The sequence below is a fragment of the Ornithorhynchus anatinus genome, chromosome 5 (genome assembly GCF_004115215.2).
Source record: "Ornithorhynchus anatinus isolate Pmale09 chromosome 5, mOrnAna1.pri.v4, whole genome shotgun sequence".
NCBI classification, from domain to species: domain Eukaryota; kingdom Metazoa; phylum Chordata; class Mammalia; order Monotremata; family Ornithorhynchidae; genus Ornithorhynchus; species Ornithorhynchus anatinus.
The window spans coordinates 51,672,420-51,698,409 of record NC_041732.1 but is presented as its reverse complement, the minus strand read 5'-3'; the positions used below and the strand labels follow the sequence as shown (position 1 = coordinate 51,698,409).

Sequence of the window (25,990 nt, the reverse complement as noted above, 5' to 3'; positions counted from 1 at the left end):
AGAAACAGAGAGGAACTCTGGAGAGATAAGAGTAAACCCAATTTTTAAACCTGCAAAAAAGGAGTATGAGGGTAGGTGGCACTGTTAATGCTGCTAAAAATAAACTCCAAGAAACTCCAATATACAGCAAAAGTGAAAACGTCATTCTTCTTTCAAGTATACTGAAAATCCTGTACGTTCTAATCAAAGGCATTTTCTTTAGGGAATCTAGCAATATAATTGGCAATTTAAGCTGTTTCTCCAACCGTCTCTCTCCCACTGCCACTCCCTCTTATGAAATAAGCAAAATTATTAAGCTTCATACAAATGAACAGAGTAACTTCATCAGCTCCTACGGCTTCTATTATCATCTCTATGCGAATGATTCCCAAATCTACATCTCCAGCCCTGATCTCTCTCCTTCTCTGCAGTCTTGTATCTCCTCCTGCCTTAAGGACATCTCTATTTGGATGTCCCGTTGACACTTCAAATTTAACATCTCCAAGACAAACTCATCTTCCAACTCACACCCTGTCTTCCCTATGTCTTTCCCATCACTGTAGACAGCACCACTATCCTCCCTGTCTGACATCCTAGTTCATCTCCCATTCAACTTACATATTTTATCTGTCACCAAATCCTATCGGCTCTACCTTCACAACATCAGTAAAATCAGCCTTTTCCGCCAAACTGCTACTGATTCAAGCATTGATCAGATCCCACACCTTGACTTCTGCAGCTGTATTTCCACTGACCTCCCTGCTCCTGCCTCTCCTCACTCCAATACATATTTACTGTGCTGCCTGCATTATTTTTCTAAAAAAACTTCAGACCACATCTCCCCTCTCTTCAAAAACCTTCAGTAGGTTCCCACCCAACTCCGCATCCAACAGAAGCTCCTTACCATTGGCATTAAAGCACTCAATCACCTTGCCCCCTCAGATCTTACTTCACTGACAGTACTACAACCCAGCCCACAAGCTTCACTTCTCTAATGCCAACCTACTCATTGCACCTCAATCCCTTCTATCTTGAGAAGCAGCAAGGCCTAGTGGAAAGAGCATGGGGCTGGGAGGCAGATGATGACTTAGATTCTAACTTCGAATCAGGCAAATGTCTGCTGTGTGACTTTGGGTAAGTCCAAAGTTCTCTGTGCCCCAGTTACCTCATCTGTATAACAGGGATTAAATGCTACTCCTACCTACTTAGACTGTGAGCCCCATGAGGGACAGGGATTCTCTCCAATCTAATTAACTTGTATCTACCCTAGATCTTAGAATAGCGTTTGGGACATAATGAGTGCTTAAAAAGTGCTATCATTATTATTATTACTATTGCCAATTCCTTACCCGAATCCTCCCTCTGATCCTGAACTCCCTCCCTCTTCATATTTGACAGACCACCACTCTTGCCGCCTTTGAAGCCTTACTTTAATCACATCACCTCCAAGAGGCCTTCCTTGATTTTCAAAGCAGATTGGCTCAGTGGAAAGAGCCTGGGCTTTGGAGTCAGAGCTCATGAGTTCGAATCCCAGCTCTGCCACCTGTCAGCTGTGTGACTGTGGGCAAGTCACTTAACTTCTCTGTGCCTCAGTTACCTCATCTGTAAAATGAGGATGAAGACTGTGAGCCCCACGTGGGACAACCTGATTCCCCTGTGTCTACCCCAGCGCTTAGAACAGTGCTCTGCACATAGTAAGCGCTTAACAAATACCAGCATTATTTCTCGTTAAGTGCATAGGCGATGCCGAAGAGAGAATGTCATAATTACAGGATGTACTCTCCCAAGCACTTAGTAGAGTGCTCTGAACATAGTAAATGCTCCATAGACATGAACTGACTAACTGATTAGAAGTTTTACTGCCAACACTGTACAAACAAACTTCCTACTTTGAAAAGGGAGATTAGGGATCATCACGGTCTTTCCCTAAAAGTAGAGGGATGGTTAAGGTAACTTTCACAGGTTCTTCCATATTGCCAGGGCTCATTGGAAGGAGTTGCGTCTTTCTCTGTAACTCCCCGTTGCGTGTTCTGCACTGGGAACCGCTCAGTGTTGTTGACAGTGATTCAGTAATGACAATGAAACATTGCTTTATTTTAGCTACCCATGAAGATAGATTTTTGCCCTGGGTCAATCAAACTACTTTACCACAGTCTTGGGGAAGTGCCTGCCCATACTACCAATTCCAACACAGGTTGGAACATGTTGGGCAAAAATCACAGGCCTCAAAAGCTACTGTTTGCAAAATTGATCACAGACACATTTCTATGTATCTCCAGAGGTTGGATATGAACCCCACTTTTATCCCTCAAGTACCTATGCTGGGAGACATAAGCTCTGAATGCAATTCATATTCATAACCCAGGCAAATGAAGCCCCCTTAACCCCAAGTCCCTTTTGATTTTGGCATCCCCAAAAGTCTGGACCACACTGCTGGCTGCTTCACTTGGCTTTAACACAGTCCTGAGTTCAAGAGGCCTGCAAACCAACTGGAGAGGTTAATTCAATTCTCAAAGCCATATATTGTTGGAGGTGAAATCAGGAAAATGTTCAAAGGTATTCCAGACGCCCTGCCTCCCACACAACACACATTCAACCATTTCCAGAACACACAGCAACAGACAGTCAGAGCTCTTTTCTCCAAGTTGTAGCAGGACTGTCAAAGTGTCTAGCAAGATTATCCTTTGGCTTATAGCTGCAGCCTTGTGGCCAGGTATATGAAGGAAGACCCTACTTTACAGCTTCCGTATGCACCTCTGGCTCATTCTGCACTCTCGATAACCTAGCTAGCGGCACCCTGAGGCCACCATAGGTCCCCTCTATCCTGGGCTTAGTTGAACTCTGATCTGTGACTTTCATGCAGCTTTCTGATTTATATGACTTTACCTTTCCTGTCTTTCTCCAAAATCTTCTCCAGACATCAGAAGAAGAATGCAAACTATGTAGGAGAAACTGAGAATAATTAAAAATAAACCCAAGGTGAGGAAGAACACAATTTAAGAATGGTGAGGTGTCTGAAAAAAAACGACTTTACTGGGCAGGTTGGGAGTTGAACTGGGATAGGCCTCAAAGAATATTTTAGAGGTACTCTGAGGGAGAGGAGGGACTAAACGGGGCGGATATCATTGAAACACTAGTCACACTTCCTTCTGTTTCATTGGCAATGAATAGGTAAACTGGTAAAGGGCTTTAGTTTAACATGAATGTTGGGACAAATATATTGCTGAGATTTTCTAGGGTCTCAATAACAAGCCCATCGATGTGAAAACCTGTTACAATGAGTTGAGAACACACGTTTATACTGGTTTATAAAGCCAAATGTGATGCTCTTTCTGATTTGGAATTCAAGTAACTAGCTTCCTCACTGAAAAAAGTTTTGATTTTGAATTTTGAGTTCAGTGTTTTCTCTTTTAGGGAGGGGGTGAAATTACCCAAACCTAAAAAGGTCCCAAATTGAATCATTACATTTCACTGAATTCAAAACTAGAAGAGAAATCAGCTCACCTAAAGAATTTCAATGAGAAGTAGAGATGTTTTTTGTACAGGAAAGCTCTGTGTTTTTTATTATTATTTCTCATTTTGCACCAACCTACACTGCAAAAAAAGTGAAAGGAAGAAAAATGTTTCTAAAGAGAATGAGGATTTTTGGAAAATGGAAGATCACTAGGGGGCTTGAATTCCGAAATTGGAATGGCTGTCTACAATGTGTAGTTCTTCACTTTGACTCCAACTCTTCATAATTTGAAAACTCTCACCGCGTGAGATGGGATGCTCTTGCTTCTCACCAATCAATCAATGGCAACTGTTGACTGTTTACTGGGCAGAACACTATACTAAGTGCCTGGGAGATAAAATATAACAGAGTTGGTAGACATTCCCCGCCCGCAAGGAACTAAAACTTTGCACAAACATACTAGCTAAATAAGTAGCAGCATAGGTCTGGTATCCAAGATTTTAGTACAGAAGCGAGGAGAAGTTCCCTGGAAATTGACAGCAGAGATATCAGTGGAGATCAATCAACCAGACTTCTACGCTGGGAAGAATTCCAAAAACACTATTTCAGGAGCCAGGGGCCCAACAGGGAAAAGAGACTGGAAGATTTTCCCCTGGGTTTGAACAATTCATCTTTTTGCATCATGGTTCTGACATTCAAGAGCATCACGGAGCATAAGGCTCTCTTGCAAACGAGCCATTCTAACCAGGAGTCCACCTATCACTTTAACTGGTAAATCTACAATGGGTGTGAAGGGAGGTGTTCAGGCAGGGCTCTTTAATTGAAGTGGCATGGATTTTATGAGACCAGGGTGCTGTCCCCATTGAATGTTGGTATTTTCTTAATGAAAACACACACAACTAACACACCCCAGTAACAACAATCCAGAATGGGCTTGAGGCAGTTTGCATATAGGTAGCTGAGAGTTCCCAGAAACATCCTTCCTTGGTAGCCCTCAACTTTTAATCTGAATATAAGGGGCTACTCTAATTTGAATGGAACCTCCTTCTAATCAAATGCTGAGAACTATTACAGAAGTTATAGGCATAGGCATCCTCATCTCTGCAAAGTGCTGTTAACCCCAGGACTAGATTTAGGTTGGAATTTTCAGAAGGGGGACAGGAGTTGCATAATCCCTCATGGTGTTGAAGATGTAATGATCAGCCTGACTCGGGTAGTCTCGAGATCAATCAGCAGGGGTTTTGCATTTTGCATTCACGGTGAATATATGAATGAACCTTGACAATCTCAGAAATACTCATGCCCTGAAAATATCAGCAAATCAGGTAGCAATTACAATGATGAGCATATCTCTTCCACTCAGATAGAAATACCTGAATCGAATATACAGTTGAAAAACCTGTAGGCAGGGAACGTGTCTACTAACTCTGTTGTACAGTATTCTCTCAAACACTTAGTACACCACTCTGCACCCAAGAAGTGGTCAATAAATATGATTGAGTGCTATGTCCAAAACCAACACAGATTAATCATGGTTTGGTGAAGTATTAGCCAAAATCGGAATAAAGTCCTTTCCTCTCTGTAGGAGGATTTGGCCCTGGGACAGGGTGATTAGATGGACAAGCCATTTCTATCCCCTAATTTGTCTCCCACCCTTACCATCCAAATATTTTCTTTGTCTTTTTGGGCAAGATGGAGATGAGAGGCAGGCAAACACACGTTAACTACTAGAATAGGAAGCAGCAAGGCCGAGAGGAAAGACCTCGGGCCCAGGCGCCTAGTCTTCTGGGTGACCTTGAGCAAGCCAGTTAACATCCCTGTATCTCAAATTCCTCATCTGTAAAATGGGGATTAAATACCTATTCTCCCTGTTCCCGTGAGCCTCATGTGGGAATGAGACTCTATGATATGATTATACTGCGTCTACACCAGTGCACACTTCGGTGCTTGACACATAGTGAGTGCTGAACAAATTCCACGGATATTAAAGACCTGCCTAGCAGAAACCAAATTGACACGGACTAATCGAGTCCTGGGTGTTAATCTTGACATATCAATGTATACTAGATTAGAGAAGCAGCGTGGCTCAGTGGAAAGGGCATGGGCTTGGGAGCCAGAGGTCATGGGTTCGAATCTCAGCTCTGCCATTTGTCAGCTGTGTGGCTGTGGGCAAGTCATTTAACTTCTCTGTGTCTCAGTTACCTCATCTGTAAAATGGGGATGAAGATTGTAAACCTCATGTGGGAAACCTGATTACCTTGTATACCCCAGCGCTTAGAACAGTGCTTTGCACATAGTAAGCGCTTAACAAATACCAACATCTCTACTGTGTCTCCCCCAACAGATCCTCCATCACCAAGTCCAGTCTTTGCCCCATCCTACTCGCTGTTGTTGGCCGTAAATTCCTTCTAGCTGAAAAGACAGACCGCTCTAAACATGGTGTCAGATTCCAAGAGATAATCCAAAACCCATAGCAGGGCAGCTGCCTGAACAACTTCTTTCATACTGCCACCTGGTGGGATTTAGTCACAACATCTTCAGTGTTTTCCCCCCCAAAAAAATCAAAAGAAAAAAAAATTGATGTAATTTAAGAAAATTTCATGCATTTTCAATCCAATTTACCTGGGCCTTCCACACAGATCTGACTTCCTTCTCTTTCCTCCCATCTGGTTAATATAATTATTGCTTTCATATGGCAAAGCCATTTTCAGTAATAGCATTGTTTGTTACTATGGTTACAAATTTAACAGCACTTTGGAATATAAATCTATCATCTCTGAACGATCCTCTATTCCTCAAAGCCCCATCCTTCCACTCATCAGAAAGCAAGATTAATAGCGACATTAGTTTTCTGTCTTAGGGAAAGTGAGCTCCTACTTTCTCAGTTTGATTATATTTTAAGGTGCTTTAATCCTAGTCTAGACAGGCCATTGAAATTACCTGATCCTGCACCATTCCCTTTTCTATAGACTTTCCTTTTTGTTGCAGTTTGTCATATCCGAACACAAAGAGCAACACCAAGAATGGCTAGCAATCTTTCCTCCTCCCTCCAAAGGAAGGAATGAAAGTAGGTTGAGGGGCTGAATTTGCCTTTTTCAATAACTCTTTTGTTAACTTTCTCTTGGGCAGTTTACTTTCCAATCAAAACAGAAGTTAGTGACTAGGAAATGAGCTCTCTGGAATCAGGTTCTTTGGTTGTAATATCTTCATCTCACCCATTCAAAGCACCACCCCTTGTTTTCTGACACACAGGGATTCGTCATCTCCCTTCCCAAAAACACAAAGGTCATAGCTGGGTTTTCGCTGCACCCTCAAGTAAATGGAAACTTGGCTCATTTTTTCTTTGAAGATGACACCCAGACATAATCCTATATATAATCTTATGAAATTCAGGGCTTAATAAAAAAAGAATTATAAAGAGTTACTTCTTCCCTCTGTAACTGGCAGGAAAAAAATGTCACTCAATGGTATCTATTGAGCACTTAATCTGAGCAGAGCACTGTAATGAGTGTTTGGGAGAGTACAATATCATGAAATATACACTATCCCTGCCCACATGACACTTACAGACCAGAGGGGAGACAGACATTAGAATATTTACAGCAGATGCGCAAGTGTCATGAGGGAGGTGAAAATCAAAGTGCTGGAAGGGTTACGGATCCAACTACACAGGTGAGCCAAGAGGGAGGGCAAATAGGTAAAGTGATGCAGAAGAGAAGGCAAGTAGGGGACGTTGAGGCTTTTGTCAGGGAAGGCCTCATGGAGGAGATGTGATTTTAACAGGGCTTTGAAGAGGGGAAGAGTGGTGGTCTGTCAGGTATGAATAGGGAGGGAATTTCAGGCCAGAGGGGAGAACGTGAGCAAGGGGTCGGGGGTGTGAAGGATGATATCGAGGTACAGTGAATAGGTTGGCATTAGAGGATCCAAGTGTGCAGGCTGGGTTGTAGTAGCAGAGCAGCAAAGTAAGGTAGGATGGGGAAAATGAATTAAGTGCCTTAAAAGACAAAGTTGAGGGGGTTCTTTTTGATGCAGAGATGGATGGGAAACCATTGGAGGTTTTTGGAGATGTAGCTTTAATGTGGGTTCAGTAGTTTTGTACCAACCAGTCTCCTTCTCTTCCCCAAGAGCGTGCCAAGTTGGTAGCCCATTGGTAAAATTCAAGTTCTTACTAACTAGCCATGTCATTCCAATTTGTTATCACAGAGAAGGTACATGATTATTTACACCACCCACATGACAGGATAATTTGCAGTTATATAATTTCATGGTAATTACAACTGGAATCGCCATGTAGAAACTGGGCAACTTCGAATGCACATAATTACCAACAACTGGCTACTATGGGATCACCATTAATGACATGACTAGTTGTGTTCTCGCAAGAAAGAGAGGGTTATGTAAGAGATTTGATTTTTCATTTCCAATTAACTGAAAAGACAGGAAGCTGGAGATTCAGGGACCTTTTTTTTTTTGGTGCAGAGAAGGAGGTGGTTGTGCCGGTTTGTCCTGTCTCTGGGCATGCCCAGAGCTTCTCCTGGGCAGGGAGGGGGCAGAGGCGGATTGTATGATCGTAAGCAAAGAGTTAGCCAGCACTGTGCAGGGCCTGGCTCTTGGTAAAATGTGCTGTGGTAGAGGCAGGTGGGGCCCACCTGCATTGGGAGCAACAGGTGTGGATATTAACCTGGCAGGAGGGTGTGTTGGAGGCATTAATATGTGGGAGAGGCTGGGTGGATGGCTCAGAGCCAAAACAACAGACTCACACCTCAAAGACCATGAATTATAATTCTGGTTCTATCCGTAATGTCTTGAAGGACCTCGTTTGGGTCTAATGGATCACAGGATCCTTACTCCTAAAATGGAGGTGATACAACCACATTAACGAAAAAAACCAAAAACCCCTAAAATCTAAAAACAGTTGCATTGAAGAGGCAGGCTCATAAGGGTAATAAGGTATTATTTTTTCCTGAACATGATGTGGGCTGGTTTGTTATTCACCCAATGGACAGAATTGACCACAGATATTTTCATCTTCAAAAACAAAGGTCAGAGATATGCATGTACATTTATTGGCTGCTGAATGATTAACTGATGAATGATTACTGAGAGCAGTATTTCCTTCTTTTTGGAAATACTCACTGGCATTTATCGAGTCTTACAGTGGGCAGAGAACTGTGCTAAGCACTAGCTTTCCCATTTCTCTTCAATTTTCTCTCCCCTGCCCCATTAACCTTTTCTTTCCCCATTAAATCTCTAGCTCCCTATCTTTCTGCTTTCCTTCTTTTTAAAGGTCTGCCTTCGGCCCTGCTGCCCCTAGACATTTGGAAAATCTGGTCTTGGTACCTTAATTGAGGCTCCCTCTGGCCCCTTTCTACGGAGGCTCTACTGAACACAAGATTCATGATTTCAAGTAATGTCTCCTAAAAATTCTTTTCAACTTCTCAGCTAAGGGAAGGTGCAATTCTTATCATCATCATCATCTTTATCAAATAATAGAGATGCAGCGTGGCCTGGTCACTGTGGCAGAACACTGACCTGGGTGCTAGAAGGACTAGGGTTCTAATCCCTGTGTCTGCTGGGTGACAGTGGGCAAGTCATTTCACTTGTCTGGGCCTCAGTGACCTCTTTTAAAAATGGGCATTATAACTGTGATCCCTATGTGGGACAGGGACTTTGTCAAACCCAGTAGTTTGCGTCTACCTCAGCGCTTAGTACGGGGCCTGTCACATAGTAAGTATGTAAATACCACAACTATTTCAATAATTCTTAGGAAAGTACAACCTGATCACAGCTTTGCAAATGAATTAATAAATGTTCTGGTGGCTGGCGGGTGGCTGGTATGAACCAAATGTTCAGTGAGAATTCTCAAGGTAATTCCAGCCCCTATAGCACAGCAGATTGATCTTAGCAGAGGAGTGACAGTTGTACAACACTTCCTATTTCCTACATAGTATTGCTCTAAGTTGTCAGTTTCTCAGCTTTGGACTATCTCCCAGCCCAGGGTTTTCCTCCTTCGGGCTACATCTGTCCCTCTGCAAACATCATACATCTTCAAAGGCGCTTTTCAGACCTTCCACATTCAAACCTAAAAGAGACAGCTCGACAAACTGGCCCAGCCAGGAGATGCAAGATTACGGGTATGGTAACAGGAAGCAAAACCCTTTGTTGGTCATCACCAAAACCAAATGAACAGAAACAGATGATGTACTGCTAGGATAATAATAATTGTGGTATTTGTAAAGTGCTTACTGTGTGGCAGGCACCCTACTAAGCGTGGGGGTGGATACAAGTAAATCGCGTTGGACACAGTCCCCGTTCCACGTAGGGCTCACAGCCTCAATCCCCATTTTACAGACGAGGCAAATGAGGCCAAGAGAAGTGAAATGACTTGTCCAAGGTCACACAGCAGACAAGTGGCAGAGCAGGAAATAGATCCATTACCTTCTGACTCTCAGGAGGCTCTACCCACTATGCCACACTGTTTTTGGGAATGCTTCTGAACAATCAGTCGATCAATCTATCTTATTTATTGAGCTATTACTGAGTGCAGACCACTGTACTAAGCACTTGGGGGAGAGCAATGTAACCGAGTCGGTAGACATATTCCCTGCCCACACGGAGCGTATAGTCTAGAAGACCCCTATCGGGAAGGGATGGGGGTTGGACCACATGGGGCCTCCCAGAGATGAGGGTGAAACCAACCATTTCGGCATCTGCTGGGAGAGATGTTAACTACCTGATGACAAAGCAAAAGGCGAGAACTTTGGGAGCTCTGCCACTGACTCCCTGTGATGCTGGAAAAGTTTCTTAATTTCCTTGGAGACAGGTACTAGGTTGAGATTCTCTTTCAGCATAAAGGGAGGGGTTTTCCATGAAGGTTTACCAGCCTAAATTGTGGAAGAGGTCCAACTGCTAGGGCACGCAGCAACATATCGCTATTAGTAAACAAAGGGAACCGAATCAAGGGCTGGCACCCTCTGGCAGAGTGCCAGAACACGGCACGCGACGGCCTCCCGTCGAACAAGGCACCGATCGCCAGGCATGCTCCTGCCATCCTTAGTCCAGACCCTGGCAAGGGTCCCAGGCTTACTGATGTCACCTCCACCACTCTGCCTGCCCCCATCAAGGGCTGAGCCCTTAGAATCTTTCTTCAAAGGCTCAACCCAGAGAGCTGCGAGGGCCAGATTTTCAAACGGGTTGAACATGTGGGTAGGGACCATAAGATTTTCTTCCGTAAAATGCCTACAGCATGTGAGCCCCAAATGTAATCCATACCCTCTAGACTGTGGGGTGGCTAAACGAGGTGTTATAAGTCATGGTGGGTCAGGAGCTCAAGAAGAAAGGCAAAGGTAGATTTGAACCTGGCACTCCTTTCTCATCTCTGCCTCTTAAAATAATAATTGTGGCATTTGGTATGCATTAACTATGTGCCAGGCACTGTTCTAAGCACTGGGGTAGATACAAGATAATCAGGTTGGACACAGTCTCTGTCCCAAATAGGGCTCACAGTCTTGGCTTCCATTTTACAGATGAGGGAACTAAGGCCCAGAGAACTGAAGCAACTTGCCCAGGGTCACAGAGCAGACAAGTGGCGGAGCAGAGATTAGAACCCATGACCTTCTCATTCCCAGGTCTGTGCTCTATAGACTAGACATGCTGTGTGGCCTTGGGCAAGTCACTGAAATTCTCTATGCCTCAATTTCCTCAACTGTAAAGGAAAGGTTAAATCCTACTTCCTCCTACTTAGACAGTGAGCCCCAAGTGGGACAGGCTCTGAGCACAATCTGATTATCTGATATCTACCCCAGTGCTTAGCACAGTGCCTAGTAAGCACTTAACAAGTACCATTAAGGTTTTGAAATGACGGAGGCAGCTATTAAGAAGGAACAGCCATTCACTGGTCACAGCTCTTGACCTTGTAGACTTTCCTTTATTGATCTAGGCTTTCTAAGTTTGTAGAGATCCTGCCTTCTTCCGCCATTTCCCATGAAATGGGAAATGCTCCGGCAGATTCACTTGTACAACCCCTCCCCCATTTCTCTTTTGTTCTTCCATTTGAGCCCAGCCCACTGGAAAAGCATTGTATGGTGCCCTGGCTGGATCTACAAGTCCCCTTTTCCGTTCAATTAATGAGCCATAAATAACCCAATGAAGGTGTCAACAAAGAGTGTAATTTATCATACCTTGTCAGAGGGGCGATTCTTGTGAGGCAAATGTTCATTCACAGTCAGGTGTTACATGTTAAGATTTATTCCTGGCCCGGTTCCTCCCGCCCCCGACCAAAATTTATCTTCTGCAGAAACCCTCACAGGTGTGCTGCTTTGACAAATAAGCTGTGAAGTCTGGTATTCATCACAAGCTGGGCTTTGTGGGGAAGGAGGCAGCAGGAAATAAATTTATTTTAGAAGGAAGGTACTTGTGATTCAACAAGCTCAGGGGTACACAACAAGGAGGGGAAGCTCATTATTTTTAACCTCCCCATGACTGTGAAAGGAGAAAATCAGATACCCCAGCTGGTGGAATAAAACCAGACCCTGCTTCATTGCTTCCAACCTGGCCAAAAACTGACCAGGTCATTCCTAGTTTCATTCAGCCATGAGTTGGTGAACATTTCAGCTGTACTCCCTCTTGAAAGGTTAGATTTTTGTCCTTTTGACTTGAGCTGGCTCATGTCGACCAACGCTACTGTATTTTACCCTCCCACATGCTTAATAGAGTGTTCTGCACACAGTAAGAACTCTATAAACACCACGGATTAATGGATCGTCAGTCCATTGCTATAGTTTTTCCGTCATCCTAAAGTACCGTGCACAGATTCCCCAGGCTGAGACTCCTCTCCCCTTCCCTACACCCCTGTCATGTACCCAACTACCGGGGTGAGGTGTGTGGGGGGGTAAAGCTTGACATTGGTCATCCAGTGTTTAGTACAGTGCTTTGCACACAGTAAGCACTCAATAAATATGATTGCATTGAATCCAAAAGGGCTAACCTTCAAGGGAGTAGGCAAATGAAGTACTTGAACATACAGCAGGACCAAATAATAATAATGTTGGTTTTTGTTAAGCACTTACTATGTGCAGAGCACTGTTCTAAGAGCTGGGTGAATGCAGGGTAATCAGGTTGTCCCATTTGAGGCTCACAATCCCCATTTTACAGATGAGGTAACTGAGGCACAGAGAAGTTAAGTGACTTGCCCACAGTCACACAGCTGACAAGTGGCAGAGCCGGCATTTGAACCCATGACCTCTGACTCCCAAGCCCAGGCTCTTTTCACTGAGCCACGCTGCTTCCCATGACATCAAGTCTTTCTCCCATGTCACCCAACAGTCGATATGTGGCCTCGAGGGAGAGGGGGAAAAAAATGAGAAGTTTGTGTGCAGAAGCAGGGTACATGCAGCTCAGAAGATCCAATAATTCATTCAATAGTATTTATTGAGCGCTTACTATGTGCAGAGCACTGTACTAAGCACTTGGAATGAACAAGTCGGCAATAGATAGAGACAGTCTTTGCCGTTTGATGGGCTTACATAATCCATATTCCTGATCACCATTCCCTCCGACCCAATCCACACCCTTCAGGATACCCTGCCGAGATATGCTGCTTCTGCATTCTATCTATCCCCAACAATGAGTACAGTGCTTGGCACATAATAAGTGCTTAAAAAAATACTCTAATTACAATAACAATACTACCTTTCTGGGGGCCAAAGTGGATGTGACCTGCCCAGACTACAGGTGGGGAGACAATGCCAAGGGCAGAGTGAGCAGGGTGGAAGAAAAAGCACGGTGCAGTGGATAGAGCACAGGCCTGGGAGTCAGAAGGTCTTGGGTTCTTATCCCGACTCTGTCACTTGTCTGCTGTGAGATCTTGGGCAAATCACTTCACTTCAATGGGCCTCATTTACCTCATCTGTAAAATGGGGATTGAGACTGTAAACCCTATGTGGGGCAGGGACTGTGTCCAACCCAATTTGCTTGTATCCACTTCAGCGCTTAGTACAGTGCCTCGAACACTGTAAGCGTGTAATGCAATTTTTCTTTTTAAAAAAAAGGTAGGACCTGCCATTTGCGTCAGCTGGGGAGGGGAGAGCTGAGAGAAGACAGAGGTTTATGTGTTTCAGGGGCTTATTCCAAGAGGCCCAGCTTCAACATGCTTCCATCATTCTTCCTCATAGTTCCACAAGGAAAACCCAGTGTGGAACCTTGGCCACAAAGGGGATTTGGTATACTACTACTAATAATGATAACAATAATCATGGCATTTTAAGTGCTTACTATGTGCCAAGCACTGTTTTAAGTGCTGGGGTAGTTACAAGGTAATTAGGTTGTCCTACATGGGGCTCGTAGTCTTAATCCCCATTTTACAGATGAGGTAACTGAGGTACAAAGAAGTTAGGTGATTTGCCCAAGGTCATACAGCAGACAAGTGGCAGAGTAAGGATTAGAACCCACATCCTCTGACTCCCAAGCCCGAGCCATTTTCACTATGCCACATTGCTTCTCTGAGTGATAGTGGAGACTCATGTTGGGTCTTCCAGAGCCTGGTTATGGCCTTTCCCACCATCAAAATTCTCTTTGAGCCTTTCGTGTCTTCTAAAACACTTGGGTTGGCTTTGTTTTGTTTTTTAATCAATCAAGCAGCCTTGTTGTGCCTTACTAAATGTGTTCCAGTAACCAAACACACAAAACTCCAAAGCCACCACATTTCAGTGTTTTAACTCTGACACGGTGAAAGCTCACATCTTTATTTCATCCCTGAAATCCTCAGTGGGACCGAACATATCAGATTGTAGGTTTATTTAAATCCACCACCAGTCACTTCAAACAACAAATAACCCAAACACATCCCATAACAAGAGAAATGCAAAGTTGTGACTGGAAAATACCAAGGCACGGAAAAGTGTTATGCAACATTCAATACGATTCCTTCTTACACCTGAATTGCTGTGGTAATGGCAACACCGAAATAACTGATGGAAGATCTCCAGGTAAGTGCGCTTGGCAGGAAGTGGACTTGAACTACCTTTAGCATCCAGCTTCCCAGAATTTGGCTTCAAGCACAATAAGTTTGCAGTAGACTGAGCTCTGGACCTAGGCTGTTACCTTAAATGCACTCTGATTGGCTCAACATAACTTAATTCACTCATTCAATTGTATTTGTTGAGTGCGTACTGTGTGCAGAGCACTGTACTGAGTGCTTAGAAAGTACAATTGGGCAACAGTTAGAGACAATCCCTACCCAACGACGGGCTCACAGTCTAGAAGGGGGAGACAAACAGAACAAAACAATTAGACAGGCATCACTACCATCAAAATAAATAGAGCCATGATCTAGATTTGCTTTTTTACGTGGCTTCTGTACCCATAATTCTGGGCTCTACGTTGACAGTGCCTTTCAAACATCTCCAAGCAATGAACATCCCATTAGAGGTTCAAGTTATAACTGGAACAACCTGGCTCATTTATTAATTTGTGTCTGTTTAGAAAAGTAAAGGAGCTGAGGAACCAACTTACTTAGTGCCTTACTCATTTGAGTAAATCGCAAGCTACTGACGATGAGGAGGATGTTGGGACATTTGTAGAGGCAGACCTTGACTTAACAACCTTTCGATTTACGACGCAGAGCAGTTCTAACATTTTCAAATATACAGACTCTTTTAGCATTGGTTTAACTTTATGATGTTTTAACTTTTGGCCCATTGTAAACTATAAACTCCTTGTGGGTAGAGATCCTGTCTACCAAGTCTGTTTTATTGTACTTTACCAAGTATTTAGAACAGTGCACTGCACATAGTAAAACACTCAATAAATTCCACTGGTTGATGACACTAGCCTTCTCCAAGACACCAGCTCCTCTTGCCTGAGTTCAGTGTTTCATCAGAGATAAAGTAGCCACACTGACCCTCTCTTCTGACTGTCCTTCATGGTCAAATAACCCCATTTCTTCCCCAGCCCCAACCCCTCCTGCATCCCCCCCTTTAAATTTGTCTCCCAATTTCTCTCCAAATAATTTCCCTCCTTCCTCAAGGCTTCTGTGCCCCTCCTCAAATGTTTTAACTCTGGTGAAGTAGGAGTTGACTTCTCTATCGTGAAATCTCTGTGACTCAATATAAATACATTAATGTGGCCATATTACTCACCTACAATTGACTGTGTAAACAATTCTGTTTATTTTTGTAAAAAAAATAGGCATCAGATCTCAGTTCCTGGGACTGATTCCATATTTATTCATTCAATAGTATTTATTGAGCGCTTACTATGTGCAGAGCACTGTCCTAAGTGCTTGGAATGTACAATTCGGCAACAGATAGAGACAATCCCTGCCCACTGACGGGCTTATTATTGTTCCTATGAGAAAATTGGTTGCAAGGTTATTACCTAAGACACAGTTTTCAGAAACCGATTACCAGTCCTTCACACTCTCCCTGCTTCTAACCCCGAGGCTCAATATGACAGGCTCTCATCTCCCCACTCCTCAATTCTTAGTTTTTCATTCATTCATTCAATTGCATGTATTGAGCACTTATACATGCAGAGCACTGTACTAAGCACTTGGGTGAGTACACTATGACCATGAACACATTCCCTGACCACAACCAGCTTACAGTCTAGAGGACGAGCTTCCGTGTCTGCTCCCTCCTTCTTCTCCCATAGCTCCTACTCAGATCACATAGATAATGACTCTCCCACACTTCAAAGCCTCACTGAAAGCGCACCTCCTCAAAGAAGCCTTTCCTGACTAAACCCTCCTCTCCTCTGGCTCCCTTCTGCACTGCTCTTCCTTGCTCCTTCATTCATCCTCTCGCCCATCCCCACAGCACATATGTATATATCTATATATGTATGTAATTTATTTATCTATTAATTTAGATTAATGTCTATCTCCCTGTCTAGACTCTGAGCTCGTTGTGGGCAGGAATGTGTGTGTTCACTGTTATATTGTACTCTCCAAGCACTTAGTACAGTGCTTTGCAGACAGTAAGCGCTCAGTAAATACTATTAAAAAAAACAAAAGCATCCCAGCTTCATTGGACAATTTACTGAGGCAAGGTGACCGATCCAGTACACTGTTAAACTACAGTCAGTCACACCACACCACCTGCACTCTATAAACATGCAACCACCTCCACCACCAACCTCCCCCTCACTCTGACTACTCAATGTTGGGCTGGTCCAAGGGCATGGTTTCTCACTGTCTTTGAATTAGGCCTCATTCAGGATCTAGATTCCTCCTCACAACTTGAAACCTCTCAACCTCCCCCCCGCTCGGATCCTCTGGACTACCGTCTTTTATGACAGCTATATCTACTTGGCCTTTTGCAGAGAGAAGTGGGGAAGTTATTCAGGGACCCCATAAACCATAGGGTCATACTAGTAATAAAAATAACAATAATGATGACAGTATTTGTTAAGCACGGACTATGTGCTCAGCACTATTCTAAGCGCTGGGGTAGATATAAGGTCATCAGGTTGTCCCACATGGGCTCACAGTCTTAATCTCCATTTAAGAGAGGAGGTAACTTAGGCACAGAGAAGTTAAGTGACTTGCCCAAAGTGGCGGAGCCGGGGTTAGACCCCACGACTTCTGACTCCCAAGTCCGTACTCTTTCCACTAAGCCATGCTGGGTCATGAATGGCTGAAAGGAAAAGGATGGGAGATGGAGGCAGATCTCCATAGGCAGGGCGAGGGGTAGACATGGGCGATAATGATTATGGTATTTATTAATAAATTATAGGCTCCTTGCGGGCAGGGACTGTGTCTAACAAGTCTATTGTTTTCCATGTGCTAGGGCAGTGCTCTTCACACAGTAAGCGCTCAATCGATGCCACTGATTATTTAACCAGATGGGACATTGTTCCCTTTGAGGCCTCATTATCTAAGAGCTGGGGACAACAGGCATTTTATCTCCATATAACAGATGAGGAAACTGAGCCACCAATAAGGAACTTGCCCAAGATCACAGTTGCAAGTGTTGGCAGAGCAGGGACTAGAACACTGTTCTCCTGACTCCCAAGCCTAGACTCTTTCTGCTAAGCCACCACATGGAGTCAGGAAGATCAGCCAATCCAAGCCCCACTGCTTCAGCAAATGGATAAACAAACTCAAGAAATTCCTCCTTGGGGTCTAGAGTCCTTCAAACAACAGTTCTGACGGAATTTAAACCGATTCCTAGAAGCGCCGGTCCTTCTTTCACGTCCTCAGTATTGAATCGCTGGAATTACAACATGGCATCAATCTTGTCTGATATGATTGATTCCACCTATAAAAGCCCCAAAACAAAAACAGACATTTACAACTTCACAAAAAGAAGCTGTAGAGGTGGCTTCCATTCCAGGAAAATGCTTTACTTATCAACCGTTATTATTTAGGGCACTTATCAAGCACTTATTATGTGCCAAGCACTGAACTAAGCTCTGGGGTAGATGCAAAATAATCACATCCGACATAATCCTTGCTCCACACGGGGCTCACAATCGTGCACACTGTATGTGCTTAATGAATGTGATTACACTACTAAAAGTAAGGGAGAGGTGACATTTCCATTTTCCAGATGAAACTGAGGCCCAGAAAACTTAAGTGACTTGACCAAGGTAACGCAGAAGAACTTGGACAAAACTCAAGTCTTTTCCCAATCCCATGGCCTCTTCTAATAATAATGTTGGTATTTAAGCGCTTACTATGTGCCAAGCACTGTTCTAAGTGCTGGGGAAGATACAAGGTCATCAGGTTGGCCTACGTAGGGCTCACAGTCTTCATCCCCATTTTACAGATGAGGTAACTGAGGCAACAGGGAAGTTAAGTGACTTGCCCCAGGTCCCACACCCGGCAAGCAGCGGAGCCGGGATTAGAACCCATGACCTCTGACTCCCAAGCCCGGGCTGTTTCCACTAGGCTACGCCACTTTCTACTAGAGCATGTTGCCTCCTTGCTCATCAGAGCAAGATGGATCTTGCCCCTCAATTTTTTAAAATTATATTTGTTAGGTGCTTACTTTGTATCAAGCACTGTACTAAGCACTGGGATAGATACAAGATAATCATGTTGGACACAGTCTATGTCCAACATGCGGCTCACGGTCTTAATCCCCATTTTACAGATAAGGTAGCTGAGGTACAGAGAAACGAAGCGACTTGCCCAAGGTCACACACCAGGCAAGTGACAGAGCTGGGTTTAGAACTCAGGTCCTTCCGACTTCCAGGCCTGTGCTCTATCCACGCTGCTTCTACTCACTTAACTCCCTTACTCTCAGTCTGCCTTGGCAGAGTTAACCCAATTCCCACCCCAAAATGCTGGTGCATAGTGACGCTCGAATTCCTGAGCACAGGTGGCTTGCTCACTTTTAAGGTTCCCAGGGAGGCCCAGATGGACAACCCTCTTTCTGGACAGTGAATTTCTCTACTCAAAGGGAAGGAAGCAGGCGACTGCTTCTGTCAACGCAGCCTAAATCATGTCAGTTGGGCTCGCCTGAAGCCACAGCCCGGTGTGTGAGTCCCTTCAGATCTCACAAACTCCACAGCAGTAAGCTGGGTTGTCACCTGGTGGGGAAAACCCTCCCAGGAAACCACAGCTCCCTCGAGTGACTCAGGAGGTGGTGCTCGTTGCTGTGAATCATTACCCGGCCCCCACATGCCAAGATCACTCCCAAGCTTGAAAGGCTCTTTCTTGGCGGAAATGTGGATCAGTGAATTATTAACTTCCTTAGAGGCTTTTCAGGGAGTCTACAAAGTGTCACTACTTGAATTGGTCACATTTGCATCGTGGTAGTTATAACCCATCTTCTTCTATTCTTCCACAGTTTTCAATGGTGTTCTTTTTTTTCCCTCTCTGAATGTGGTTGAGGGCAGTTAAAAAAAAAAAAACATGATGCTTCACACACCAGAGGGGAAGACATTGGCAGGATGCAAACTGGCCCGGTGGCTAACTCTAAAGCAAAACTTCCAGGTGGAAAAAAGAGAGCATTAAGAATGATAATGATAATAATAACCAATAATAATAATGATAATAATGTGATAGTATTTGTCAAGTGCTTACTATGTGCCAAGTATTGCGCTATGTGCTGGGGTAGATATAAGAGACAGGTCGGACAGTGTTCCTGTCCCACAAGGGGCTCATGGCCTATGAGGGAGGGACAACAGGCCTCGAAATTCCATTTTACAGATGAGGAAACCAAGGCCCAGAGAAGTTAAGTGACTTGCCCAAAGTGACAGAGTTGGAGTTACTCTTTCTACTATGTCACCCTGATTCTCATGATTAATCCCTTCCAATATGATTGATATGATTGAAGCAGCATGGCTCAGTGGAAAAAGCACGGGCTTGGGAGTCAGAGGTCATGGGTTCGAATCCTGGCTCTGCCACTTGTCAGCTGTGTGACTGTGGGCAAGTCACTTCACTTCTCTGTGCCTCAGTAACCTCATCTGTAAAATGGGAATTATGGCTGTGAGCCCCACGTGGGATAACCTGATTACCCTGTATCTACCCCAGTGCTTAGAACGGTGCTCGGCACACAGTAAGTGCTTAACAAATACCAACATTATTATTATTATTATACATTCCATTGGCCACAAGTGCCGAGGTGTACACACACACACACACTCCACTGAGACCCAACCCCTTCTCCTCGTCAACTATAGAATGGGTATTTTGCTGCTGTTCTACTCACCCAAGGAAGCATCACAGTGCTCTGCACTCAACAGGTGCTCAATAAATACTACGATTGATAAATATTCAATAGATTATCACTTCATTTACTGCAAGGACAGGAAACAGGTTGGTGGGGAAAGGGAAGACTCTGGATATTTGAACCAGGCCGTGGTCCTGGATGCAACCACTAGGAGCCTTTATCTGAAAACTCCTTAACTTCACAGAGTCCAACCTAGAGGAGGGGCCCCTTGGGGTCTGTGAGGGTTAGGGGGTCTAAACATCCGAGGCTATGTTTTGAACATCGATATTTGAGCATTCACATGTTCTCAGTAGTCCATCTGTGGAACCCACAAGTTCAGCCATTAAAGCAGCAGCACGGCGTAGTGGATAGAGCACAGGCCTGGGAGTCAGAAGGTCATACGTTCTAATCCCAGCTCCCCCACTTATGTGCTGTTTGACCTTGGGCAAGTCACTTTACTTCTCTGGGCCACAGTCACCTCATCTGTTAAATGGGGATTGAGAATGTGAGCACCATGTGGGACATTGACTTGGTCCAACCCAATTTGCTTGTATACACCCCAGTGTCTAGTATAGTGCCTGGCACCCAGGGAGCAGAGGGAAAAAGGGGGGAATTCTCAATTCTCCCGAGTGCTTTCTGGAGTGCTTGGCACATAGTAGGTCCTCAATAAATACTGTTGGTTGAGTGATTAGATATGACCCTTTCCCTTCCCCGCAACATTCCATCACACTCTATCACCCCTCATACTGTGGACACAAGGGCCATTGCTGGACTCTATCCATTAGCCACATGAGGCATCCCATAGCCTTGCAGGTGACAGCTAATTCAATCATATTTATTGAGCGATACCATGTGCAGAGCACCGTACTAAGTGGTTGGAAAGTATAATTCAGCAACAATATCTACTTAGCATAATATCAGCTCCACATTAAACAAGTGAACAGCTGCTGAAGGTCAAGTAGCCTCCTTGGCAGGGAGCCACACAAGATTTGGTTATGTTTTGTTGATTAAGACTGCTTTGGTGTACAGTGCTTAGAACAGTGTTCAGAGCTTAGAACAGTGCTCAGCGCTTAGAACAGTCCTTGGTACATAATAAGCGCTTAAGAAATACCATTATTATTATTCCTTCAACAGGATTTCCCCTTCTGCCAGACAAATGGCCGGCCACCTTCGTGCAGTCAGACCCACTCCGAAGATGTCTCTCATTGCCGGGCACGAAGGAACATTCCGACACATCCCTACATGGAGGTGCGTAGCCCAAACCTTCCTTCATGCAATTCTGTTTTTAACAAGCTTATCACCACCAACATTCCAAGTACCCGAACACCAGATGCTTCACCTAATCCCACTGATGAAAATAATAATAATTATCATCATAATAATGATAGTGGTTGTTACGCACTTACTATTTGCCAAATATTATACTACGCACTGGGGTAGGTAAAAGATAATCAATTAAGACAGTCTCTGTCCCACTGGGAGCTGAAAATCTAAGGTGGAGGGAGAACAGGTTTTGCATCCCCATGTACAGATGAGGAAACAGACACAGCGAAGTTAAGTGACTTGCCCAAGCAGAAAAACAGCAGAGGTGGGACTAGAACCCGGGACAGAGTCCCAACCTGTGCTCTTTCTACTAATTCTACTCTATAATACTCTCCCAAGTGCTCTGTACAGTGCTCTGCACACAGTAAGCTCTCAATAAATATGATTGATAGGCCACACTATTTTGCCACATGGTTGGAAGAAGAGAGGAATTGGGACCCCATTAAGAGCCAGCCCCCTTGACTCATCTCAAGCACTTTGCAAAGATGCTCTAACAAAGATAACTTCTATTCCAACCTAATCCATCAGACCTCTGGATACTGCAATAGGACACAGATTACTGGATTTTAACCCTCTACTACTGGAACAGAACCGCTTTATAGAAGACGGCTTTCTTCAATCTACTTTAGCACGCATGTACTTATTTACAGCCTCCTTTATCACTCAGGGGTATATGTCTGCTCAATTTGTTTGACTCAAAAATATTTTTATGTTTGCCTCCCACATTTGAGTGCAAATCCTTGTAGCCTTCTGTACCTTCCATGTGCCTAGTATAGCGCACCTCCCTAATTCGGAATTGAATAAATGCTGCTGCTATTTTCACCACCACCACCACCTACCCTGTTGGAAAAGGAAACAAATCCCCTGGAAAATCCCAATTTCTAATGGAGTGGAGAATCCCAGACTCACCAATATACTCATTTTGCAGATCCCCATCCAAAAATACCTCTTACATTCAGAATACAATTTTCCCAGACAGTGGAGCTAAGTTCCCAGACGGCCTCCAGAATATGGGGTGACTTGTCAGGCTACTCCTGCTGTAATCCTGTCCCAGAAGTCTGTAAAATTTCAAATCTCTTGGCATTTAGGTTAAATTCTGCAGATCTTTTCGACTAGGCCAATTAAAATCTCTGTGAAGGCTCGGCATTTTCCCTCATTTCTGAAAAGGAAACTATTGGATATAATGGTAATGCCTAGAGATCACGCCAGTTCCATGGACCAGAGAATGGACTTTTAAATTTTCAGTGAAACTTTGAGATAAATGAAGGTGATACCTTTGATCCTTTATTCCACCCCTCCTTTTGTCACAGTAACAAGACTTCGCTACCTGCCCAGCTGCTGTTTAGAAAAACACGATCGGATCTGACCAAAACCCCGACTGGCGTTCATTAAACAGATGGGAAGAGTTCTCCCTCTTGTCATTACCAACTCCATTTTGAACTCATTGCGTCGGCGCTGATCTTCTGACACCAACCCAGCAGGGACAAACACAGTTACTTGTAAAGCAGAGCCCGCTCTGGACCAAAGTGGATACGATAATCAATCCGGTTGCCACAAAGGCAGTAAGTGTGCATTTACCATTATGTGACCTGAAGCAATAATATATTATGTCTTTCGCCAGCAGGAGCCCCGCCAGCCGCAGTATCCTGCAACTTTGGCGGCAATCATTCACACCTGTCCTCCCCAACCTTTTGTTCCCTGCTCATTACAGTGAATTATAACAGTGGGACAACATTTTTCTGGTGAGCATCCTTTAGGTAGAAGTGTTAACCCATCCCATGATGCTACAAGTCAGCTGTTCTGCTCAGTGTTTAAACCGGCTAGCGATGTCTCCGTTTCGCTCATCGTCCCTACGGACCTATCACAAAACTTAGGCTGATTGAAAAATGCAGTTTGCGTTTCTGTATAAAACAGTATTAGAAAAAAACCCCTCAGCTTTATTTACTATGAATATCAACTACTGTGTATCGCATAGCCCTGTCAGGTCCCTGGAGGCCTTTAGTAAGTAGAAAATTATATTATAGCATACTATATAGGCCATCATGTCAGTGCTCAGTGGAAAGAGCGCGGCCTTGGAAGTCAGAGGTCAGGGGTTCGAATCCCGGCTCTGCCACTTGGCAGCTGTGTGACTGTGGGCAAGTCACTTCACTTCTCTGTGCCTCAGTTACCTCATCTGTAAAAGGGGGATTAACTGTGAGCCTCACGTGGGACAACCTGATTACCCTGTATCTCCCCCAGTGCTTAGAACAGTGCTCTGCACATAGTAAGTGCTTAACAAATACCAACATTATTATTATTATTATTATTATTATTATGGTAAAGCTCCTAAAACGCCGCTACGAGGTGACTAGAAGATTAATTCTGAAGTCACTAATGCAGAAGGGAGGGGAATACCATACATCCCGTTAATATTTTCCTCAAATTTGTCATTTGTATTAGTACTGACAATCTTGTCCACCAAATTTTTGAATGAGAAATTTCCCTGGATATTGCATTGGAATGGACCACAAGCTCCTAACATGCCTTCTCTCCCACACACTACCTAGCCATACAGCTATCCTCTTCCCACATAGCAGTCCACTCAGGTTAGAATAATACTAGTATTAATATTTATTAAATGCTTAATCCGTGTCAAGCACTGTGATATGTTCCACTTAGACACACTGACAACATGTCTCATGTAGACTCCCTACCAGAGGCCGCTCTCCTTATGCTCAACTTTGCCCTCTCTGTTCAATTCAACTCTCTCAATCCCTCGGTCTTTCTGTTCATTCATTCAATCATGTTTATTGATCAGTCTTACACCGCTAGATTTTACCCACATAGGGGGGCAGATATCATGCCTACTAATTTTTTCTCCCAAGCACTCAATGCAGTGCTTGGCACACAGTAGGCTCTCCATAAATACTTGTGAACTGTGAAGCAAAATACCCGACAAGCCACCTTCGCTTCCTATCTCACAGATCGGGATGACTGGCATTGACCCCTACGGTACCCTTGTGCCTCAAGTTCTTATATTCAACCTGAATCTTTTGGTACCAATTGAACAATTTCTGTGGGAAAGTCGGAAGAGGTAAAAATTTCTTACACTAGAATCATAAAATCTGAGTTAGAAAGGACCACAGAGGTCATCTGCCACTTGTCAGCTGTGTGACTGTGGGCAAGTCACTTCACTTCTCTGTGTCTCAGTAACCTCATCTGTAAAATGGGGATTAAGACTGTGAGCCTCACGTGGGACAACCTGATTACCCTGTATCTACCCCAGTGCTTAGAACAGTGTTCTGCACATAGTAAGCACTTAACAAATACCAACATTATTATTACTATTATTATCCTGTCCAACCCCCATAACTCCAGGCTAGAGAATGAAGAAACTGTCCAGAGCATGTTCACAACTGCCCGTGTGGTCCAGGTGCAGGCTGTAGGATGGATCAGATAATTATAAGCATCTCTAAAATGGAGAACATAGATCTTTTCCTCTGTAATTTCCCCCAGCTCCTACTGGAACAATAATCATAATATTAATAGTTATTATTATTATTGTGCTTACTAAGCACTTACTATGTACCAAGCACTGTTCTAAGCACTGGGATAGTACAATTTAATCAGGTTGGACATAGTCCGTGTTCCGCATGGGGCTCACAATCTTAATCTCTATTTTACAGGTGAGGTAACTGAGGCCCAGAGAAGTGAAGTGACTTGCCCAAGGTCACACAGCAGACACGTGGCAGAACTAGGATTAGAACCCAGGTCCTCTGACTCTGGCCCATGCTCTAACCACTAGGCCACGTAATGAGCTCCCCCAATTCAGCACACAGTAAATAATTTGAATGATGACTGTACCACTGCGGTCACAAAGTTCTGTAGTCATATCTGATGCCAAACTGTACACTCCAAGGGCTTAGTACAGTGCTCTGCACATAGTAAGCGCTCAATAAATACTATTGAATGAATAGGATTTTACGATATTACTGCATTAGGCAATATTATTTTTTAAAAACCAGGGCCCAAGGACACTACGCAAAATTTGTGTATTTTCTCCTTCCCCAGGCAATGAAAGAAAAGGGATGATGGGAATGAGAGGCGGGAGCTCGGTTCGGATTCCCAAAATTCTACACAACTTTAACTGAGCATGGTCTCTGCATGCTCCAAGCAAGGCACAGAAATCCAAGCATTTAAAATGACAAAAGCAAGTCGGGGCACAAATTAAACCTGGTGCCGCTCTGGCTAACGTAGACATTCTTCCAGCCGATAATGCAGTAGTCAGCAATATATAATCATCAAGTGATGGAATACTTTCTGTAATCGGAGCACTGGGCAAGGTGCTTGGAAGTGTACTGCAGAAGTAACAGACAAAATCCTCAATGAGTTCCCAATATGATATGGTTTAATAGTTACTAACTCCTTGACCAAACTGGACCGCTGAAATGCCATCGGTATCAGCAAGGTTTGTGAAAGAGTGCACTGAAATGTAATAATGGAAAGAGTTTTTAGGTCAATCTGGGTAATTTGCTGGGTAATTTCCAAAAGATTCAGCCACTCCTTGCAATCGCTCTGGTCGAGTTCACACTGAAAA

The 25,990-nt window shown here is 44.0% G+C and overlaps 1 long non-coding RNA gene across 2 annotated transcripts in view; it reads left to right on the top strand.

Moving 5' to 3' along the window:
* The window catches only part of LOC120638379, a 125,526-nt gene that overhangs the window by 55,860 nt on the left and 43,676 nt on the right, over positions 1 to 25,990 (top strand). For both annotated transcript variants that reach the window (XR_005660015.1, XR_005660016.1), the window contains exons 3-4: positions 21,226 to 21,339; positions 22,725 to 22,976. This is a non-coding gene — a long non-coding RNA (uncharacterized LOC120638379). The remainder of the gene's footprint in view (positions 1 to 21,225; positions 21,340 to 22,724; positions 22,977 to 25,990) is intronic.